The sequence below is a fragment of the Gadus morhua genome, chromosome 14, assembly GCF_902167405.1.
Source record: "Gadus morhua chromosome 14, gadMor3.0, whole genome shotgun sequence".
NCBI lineage: Eukaryota > Metazoa > Chordata > Actinopteri > Gadiformes > Gadidae > Gadus > Gadus morhua.
In genome coordinates this window covers 2009868-2018316 of record NC_044061.1, presented here as the reverse complement: position 1 = coordinate 2018316, position 8449 = coordinate 2009868, and the positions used below count along the sequence as shown (strand labels likewise).

At 50.0% G+C, this 8449-nt stretch overlaps 1 protein-coding gene across 1 annotated transcript in view; it reads right to left on the bottom strand.

Annotated features, from left to right (window-relative positions):
• The window catches only part of tcf12 (transcription factor 12), a 27339-nt gene extending 18913 nt beyond the window's left edge, over window positions 1-8426 (bottom strand). The window contains exon 1 of the mRNA XM_030376846.1: window positions 8336-8426. The gene's annotated coding sequence lies outside the window, so the exon portion shown is untranslated. The remainder of the gene's footprint in view (window positions 1-8335) is intronic.
• Window positions 8427-8449: the final 23 nt, after the last annotated feature.

The window sequence follows — 8449 nt, the reverse complement described above, 5'->3', positions numbered from 1 at the left end:
AACAGAAAAGTCTGGCGTGTAGCAGCTGTTGCGAGCTCATCCCTGACGACAGCCAATAGGTCAACGCTGTTCCCTAAACACAGTCTACACACGGTCTACCAGTGTCCCAGCAGCCAGCCCACGGCCCCGTGTTCAACCTGGGATGGTGGGAGAGGTGAGGGATGGTTAGAGCAGGGCAGAATCCCCGTTCGTCTGATGCACAGAGCCCTCTCTACAGTCTGGCCCCAGCCTTTCATGTCTGCTCGCAGAGGCTTCCTTGACCAATCAGAGGCACACACACGCAATGAGAGGATTATTGTTACACAGATGAAAGCTCCCAGCCATCCCTTTTAAGAGGGGCACTTTAGTGTGTTTTTAGTTATTTATGCCCCCTTCCTCTCTGCAAGTCTTTCAAACTTCGCCAAGAGATGAAACATACATATTGATATAATTTCAGTCCTGGCATTGATCCTCTAGGGGAAATCGATGAAGAAGTATGTTTAAAAAGCCTTAAACAATCCCAGACGGGAATTGAATTGATTAAATAAAGTGCAACTATATTATTTGCTATGGATTGAAATAGATACAACAGCAAGTTTGTGGGGACAGAAAATGATGTTTAGGTTTGGATATTGTCGATCACATTTCAAAGGCATTAAGTCGTTCAATGTTAATCTCAGCACCAAAGATGGTTGTAGACCAAAACAGTTGGACTAAGGGGTATTGGTAAGGCCTAAAAAAAAAAAAAATTTGGTTCCTGTCGGTTGTCAGTTGAGGTCATGGGTAGGTAGGGAATTTATTTTATTTTTTTATTTTATTTTTTCCAGCGGCAGCGAATGATAGGTAGGTTGTTTTCATTTAAAAACGAGAAAATTCGCTCATCCTTGTACAGAATGAAGAGGTGCTGTACACAAACGTAATTATAGTTTGCATCAATTTTTTTTTTTTTTTTTTTTTTTTTTATAAAGCTCATAAAATAATTTGGGTCGCACATAAATTGACAGGGTCGGTCGGAAACCGGAACCAAACAAAAAATTTTTTTAGGCCTAATTCAAAAGGTGATCACATCATACCAAAAGTATTGCTTGCAAAGACACAAAAAGACGGAGATGCTACAATGTTCCCACAAATCGTCACACCACCAGAGGGATCAAGAATGTAAGCAACAGCAGTGGTGTGTAAAAGCATACTTCCTTCCAGCTCCCTGGCATTAGGATGAGACGTTCTAGGGTAGGGACTGTGGACGTCCGTGTTCTGAAGCCTAACAGCAGTCTCATATCAAGGAACACCTCAATGCCGTGAACTCACACAAGGGCTCCAGCAACCATTTACAACAGGCAAGAAAGGAAGTTATGTTAGAGCGTTTCTATGTTCTACTGTGTTTTAACCTGCTCAGCAGATGGAAGGGGCGCAGGCCTCTGGCTGCCCTCGCTGTACCCCAGTATCTGCGGCAGAGGAGCGTTTTCTGAAACCCAAAGCATGAAACCATCCCAGCTCCCAGGCAGAGACGTAGAGGTGTCTGCGACTCTGTCAGGGTCCTCCCAGTCAAAGCAGGGGTGCCCGGCTCATCAGCCATCTGATTGGCTGAGCTCTGGGGAGCCGGCTCACTTACTAGACACCCCCGTTCTCCAGGGACTTTTTTGGACTACATTAATCGATTTTAAATAGAGAAGGTTCTAGCTTGCTCATGAATATTCATAAAAAGACACAGAGTGAAATGGGTTTAGAGGCGCCAAGTGAGAGAGTGGGAGGGGCTTCTGGAAGAGGGATATCTGTTTCAGTTAATCTTTAGATTATACTGCTTTTTGACATTCTTGGCCCGTATTTTGTTGCCCTTGTCTTTGTCGTTGTGACCCTTGTTATTTTCTTGTTCTCCTGGCTCCAGACTGTTAGCTGGCGAACACGCAGCTCGCAGGAAGTAGAAGGAGGCAAATTGTTTTGCGGATAAAAATACTAATTCATGACCCCCCCTCAGCCTCAGTTCCCCGAGGGACGGACCAGGCAGGCAGACCAGGCAGAGCAACAGTTTACTAACCAACGCTCAGTTTGAACCAGTTCCTTAAACTGGCAGACGTCCCAAAGAACCAACAACAATACAGTTTGTTGGTGTGACTTCACAACGTCAGACTTGGAATCCTGTAGGAGCGCTGAGTCTGGTTTACAGCCAGGGCGAAACACCAGAGGCTCAACATGGATGACTGAATAGGAAGATGTATTATCTATTCTTAAAAAAGAATCCAAGGATCGTTCGGCGTGCTTTGCAATCTGCACATGGTGATGAAGAAACCCAAAGTATCCCGACACATCAGCATGGATCCTTTAATGAAGAATTCTTATCTCAGCTCGCCCAAACAGAGCCCTGAATGCAATCCAAGCATCATAAAGATGATTCGATTTTTGCATGCAATGGAAATAATAATACAATATAATTGATTTTTGACGTTTTCAATATAGCCAGCTATTGTAGATAAGTGTACCCTGTGGCAGCACACATTTAGAAGGACAATTATTGTTCATAAGAAAAACATTGAAGATTTTGTTTGCAGCACTTATCCTAAAACATTACTCAAAATTATTGGAGAATAATAACAATGACTGAAGATGATACATTCAGAAGTTAAATAATCAGGATATCGGATTAACTAGGCTACATATGGATAACTTCAGGGTCAGGTTTACTAAGACAAATAAATACATTTTACATTTTTTTATTACACTGCTCATTCCTGTTATGCCCTCTTTGGGGTAAATGTTATTTAAATCAGATGTGAAATGTTTATGCCTCAGCTTCAACAATGCCTGGCCACTATAATATTATTAATCATCATAGTATCTTATTAGTTTAAAGGAAACCAACAGAAAAGTTGAAGTCTTATAGTCCTCAACATACTGCTAGTATTGTGGTATAGTATTGTAGTTAGTCTCACAAATCAGACTGACTTGTGAAACTAATAACGAGGTAGAAAAAAATACATTGAATGGCGTACATTTAACGCACAATGAGAGACCATATCAATTGCCCCATTTAGGAATGAATGACGGCTGGAATCAAATGGCTGTTACAAACAAAAACACATTTAACCAACTCATCAACCTCTGCTTATCTATCGCCAAAAAGACAACACTCTTATTTAACTGCGAGCAAGTTTATCAAAGTCTGCTTAAATACCGGTTAATCATGACACGCGGGGAGCGAGAGAGCAGCAGAGGTCCTCAGCGTGAGGGCGTGAGCTACGAGGAGCCAGTGAGCAGTCTGAGTCCCTCTCCTCTGAACGTCAGCCATCCCCTGGCTCTGGGCCTGAGACTCTGCCCCAGGCCGACTCTCCCTGTCTTGGAGCCGCGAGCAGCAGTACTGAGGATGCCTGATGGGATCGGTCACAAAGCTAATGTCAATCCTTTGGGTCATGCACAATCCACCACGGCACGCTGAGATGCTGCTTTGGAAATCCCTGAGGCGCAGTCCCACACCCACACCCACGGACACGCACGCACGCACGCACACACGCATGCACGCACGCACACACACGCACGCACACACACACACACACAACCAGCCTCATCCTGAGAACAAGAGCTAATGTGCTTCTGAAACAAATTTGATTCCCTCCAGTCTGCTCCTGTCAGGACCGGTTCCCCTCCAGCCGTCCAGAGAGCTCACCTCATCAATAGACACGATCAGCCGATATCAGAGCCCACCTTATTAATGGATCAGCTGCTATCAGAGCCCACCTCATCAATAGACATGATCAGCTGCTATCAGAGCCCACCTCATCAATAGACATGATCAGCAAGTATCAGAGCCCACCTCATCAATGGCCATGATCAGCCGCTATCAGCCCCTAGCTTTGGGTTGGAAGGGTCTCCTGAGAAGCTCTATGAGCACATCCTGTGTGCACTGCCCGGCGTACACACCCTGGTACAGAGAGCTCCACACCCTGGTACAGAGAGCTTCACACCCTGGTACAGAGAGCTCCACACCCTGGTACAGAGAGCTTCACACCCTGGTACAGAGAGCTTCACACCCTGGTACAGAGAGCTTCACACCCTGGTACAGAGAGCTTCACACCCTGGTACAGAGAGCTTCACACCCTGGTACAGAGAGCTTCACACCCTGGTACAGAGAGCTTCACACGGAACCAACATCCAACTCATCCAAGAGATTAGGCCTGTCAATCAAGCCCCTCTTATCAGCTGAATAGCCAACGGTGTCCCAACGAGTAGAGTGTCCCTCAGGTTCACCCGCTGAGTCAGGGAGCGCCCACTAAATCAGGGAACGCCCACTGAATCAGGGAACGCCCACTGAATCAGGGAACGCCCACTGAATCAGGGAACGCCCACTGAATCAGGGAACGCCCACTAAATCAGGGAACGCCCACTACATCAGGGAACACCCACTAAATCAGGAACGCCCACTACATCAGGGAACACCCACTAAATCAGGAACGCCCACTAAATCAGGGAATGGCCACTAAATCAGGGAACACCAACTAAATCAGGGAACGCCCACTGAATCAGGGAACACCAACTAAATCAGGGAACACCCACTGAATCAGGGAACGCCAACTAAATCAGGGAAGGCCAACTAAATCAGGGAACGCCCACTAATAAGGGAACGCCCACTGAATCAGGGAACGCCCACTAAATCAGGGAACGCCCACTAAATCAGGGAACACCCATTGAATCAGGGAACGCCAACTAAATCAGGAACGCCCACTAATAAGGGAACGCCCACTAATCAGGGAACGCCCTGATCAAATACATTTTTTGGCATACTGAAGAACTGAAAGTTAAAACCAGAATTATGTAAATGACAAACAATCATGATAAAATGAGGTGTACACAACGATAAATATACAAGTAGAGTGAAGCCATGAGGATGGGTGTGTGCTAGAATGTGTGTGGACATGTGAATGTGAGTGTTTAGGTGTATACATGTGGATGTATGTTTAGAAAAGGTTTGTCTATGAGGTGAAAAGGCTTATAAACATTTAAATGTTTGCAATCACCAGCTGGCCCCTCCAGATAGCCTTCACATGGGGAGACTGCAGTGTCAGAAGCTCCATGCACTGAGGATGTGCCTCCATAAACATTTAGATTAGATTCCTTCATGTAGGACACACACACACACACTTTAGCGCACACACACACACACACACACACACACACACACACACACACACACACACACACACACACACACACACACACACACACACACACACACACACACGCAACTCATACTACCCATCTGATTTAAGTATTTTTAGACTGAGAAGGAAGAACAGCTTAGGGAACGAAAAAAAAAGTGTGGAGATTGGAGGTTGAGAAACATGAATACAAAATATTCTCAGCAGTAGAAATAAAGATAGGAAGCATTTTGTTATAAATGTATTTTTAATCAAGCAGCTTTTCAGGCCTGAGGCGCGGCGGAGGTGCTGACACCAGCAGAACGCTTTCAGCGGCGTCTGCAGGCGTCTCCCAGCCTCCAGCGCCGGGCTCCAGCCTCCTCCAGCTGCTCCCAGGCCCCAGCCCTGCTCAGCCTCGACCCTCCTCCCCGCGCCTCCGCCGCCAGCGCCCGCGACGGGCATGCGTCCGGCGCCGCGCGCGAGCGCGTTCCCGCCGCACAAACACCGCCACCGGCGCGCACTCTCGGGCAAAACCCCAGAAAAACCTGAACAATCACAGCCTCTTAAAGACCCTCGGCAGAGCTCTCAGCGCTTGGCACAGTTCATGACAACTCCACCACCAACACCTCCCACCTCTCCCTTCAACCACCTCCTCGCACCTCCTGCGGCCGCCAGACAGCCTCCCACTCCCCTACGGCAGCCACACTCTATGGTCTTCTACCTCCTGCACCGCTTCCACTCTCCCCCGTCATCATTAACATCGTCTTTATTTTATAGGATCGGGGTCTAAGCGTAATGAATCCCCGAAGCCTGACGCTCTCTCCTCAGAGCGGCGTAGGGTTGGGCGTAGGGGCGCCTAGTATCTCCTCCAGCCTCCTCTCCCTGCCCCCCCGAGAGCGACACAATGCCCCTCCTGATTGGCCGGTTATGAGCCTCAGAGCCACACCTGCGCCCGTGTGTTAAGTAGTGACAAATAAAAGCCGAACACCATTTACACAACAAAGAGATACGGCCGCCTGACAACCCCGCATCCATCCACCCCCCCCCCCCGCATCCATCCACCCCCCCCCCCCGCATCCATCCCTCTCCCCTCATCCCTCCCCCCCCCCCGCATCCATCCACCCCCCCTCATCCCTCCCTCCTCCCCCTCCTCATCCATCCCTCCCCCCCCCCCTCATCCATCCACCCCCCCCCCTCATCCATCCCCCCCCCGCATCCCTCCCCCCCTCCTCATCCATCCCTCCCCCTCCTCATCCATCCCTCCCCCCCCTCATCCATCCCTCCCCCCTCATCCATCCCCCCCCCCTCATCCCCCCCTCCTCCCCATCCTCCATCCCTCCCCCTCCTCATCCATCCCTCCCCCCCCCTCATCCATCCCCCCCCCCTCATCCCTCCCACCCCCTCCTCATCCATCCACCCCCCCTCCTCATCCCTCCCTCCTCCCCCCCCTCATCCATCCCTCCCCCCCCCGCATCCATCCCTCCCCCCCCGCATCCATCCACCCCCCCTCCTCATCCATCCCTCCCCCCCTCCTCATCCCTCCCCCCCTCCTCCCCCCCTCCTCATCCCTCCCTCCCCCCCTCCTCATCCCTCCCCCCTCCTCATCCCTCCCCCCCTCCTCATCCATCCCTCCCCCCCTCCTCATCCCTCCCCCCCTCCTCCCCCCTCCCCCCCTCCTCATCCATCCCTCCCCCCCTCCTCATCCCTCCCCCTCCTCATCCCTCCCTCCCCCCTCCTATAATCACTGATGTGAGGGGAAGCAGCGACACCCTTTCTGCCGCCCCAGAGCCGACAGACAGTCGTGCAGACGGACGTGTCGGAGGAGACCCACTGACCCAGAGGCCGGCGCCGCGGCCCTCCATGTCCTCCGGTCTGCTGCCTGTGGGCGGAGCTCCCGCCGCTCGCCAGAACCACGGCGCTGGCTCCGCCCACAGAGAACCACTCAGGTGTTGCTTCTTATTACGGGGACCAAAAGGAGAACCGCTAGCCATTCTGAAGGCAAGAGCTTACAGAAACAACCGCTGCAAATCCAACAATGACCATCTGACGTCGTGATTTATGTATATTAACCCGAGACCCCCCCCCCCCCCCCATCGAGGTCCAAGCGGGTGCAAGCTGAGCCCCCCGCTCCTCTGCATCCTGATGCCTCCCGCTCCGCAGGGACCGGTCCAGTAGACGTGGAGACACTCTGCTATTAATCTCTGTCTGCGCCCTGTTGGGCAGCATAATGACTAATTAAACATCAAACGAGCAGGAGAGGGGATCCACTGTGACAGCTCTGAGCCCCCGCCTCCCCAGAGAGGCCCAGCGGGGGGGGGGCAGTGACAGGGCGGGAGATCCATCACCTCAATGTACACACACACACACACGTATGGCACACGCACACAACTGACTTCATTAAACACAGTGTTTAACACAAACAAGCACCCGACTGACTGTATCAAACACACACAGTGTTTAACACAAACAAGCACCCGACTGACTGTATCAAACACATACAGTGTTTAACACAAACAAGCACACAACTGACTGTATCAAACACACACAGTGTTTAACACAAACAAGCACCCGACTGACTGTATCAAACACACACAGTGTTTAACACAAACAAGCACACAACTGACTGTATCAAACACACACAGTGTTTAACACAAACAAGCACACAACTGACTGTATCAAACACACACAGTGTTTAACACAAACAAGCACACAACTGACTGAATTAAACACACACAGTGTTTAACACAAACAAGCACACAACTGACTGAATTAAACACACACAGTGTTTAACACAAACAAGCACACAACTGACTGCATCAAACACACACAGTGTTTAACACAAACAAGCACACAACTGACTGTATTATACACACACAGCGTTAAACACAGTCACACACACAACTGACTGTTTGAAACACGCGCAGCGTTTAACACAATCACGCACACATGCTCACACTAAATCTATATTGTCTGTAAATATATAGAGCTGGCCGAATGGTTAACTCTAAACAAACACACTGGGAGCTGCGTACTCAGATAGGGTCGGACATTTAAGCCAGCGTGCAAACCCAAACCCCGAACCCAACACGGACCAGGTCGAGTGTGGGACAGGGAGTCAGTGTGCGTCAGCGCCAGTGTGTTTGTGTGTCGGTGTGTTTGTGTGTCTGTGCTGCGTGAGCAACACGACGGAGGAATCTATTGATATGAGAAGCAGATGATCGTCCACTCACAGATGAAGGCAGTCCGGGCGGGACCTTGCGAACCTTCTTTGTCTGCAGCGGCTCTGTGGAGATAAAAGCAGCTCTGGTCACACAGCGATAGAATAGAGGGAGTAGAACAACAAA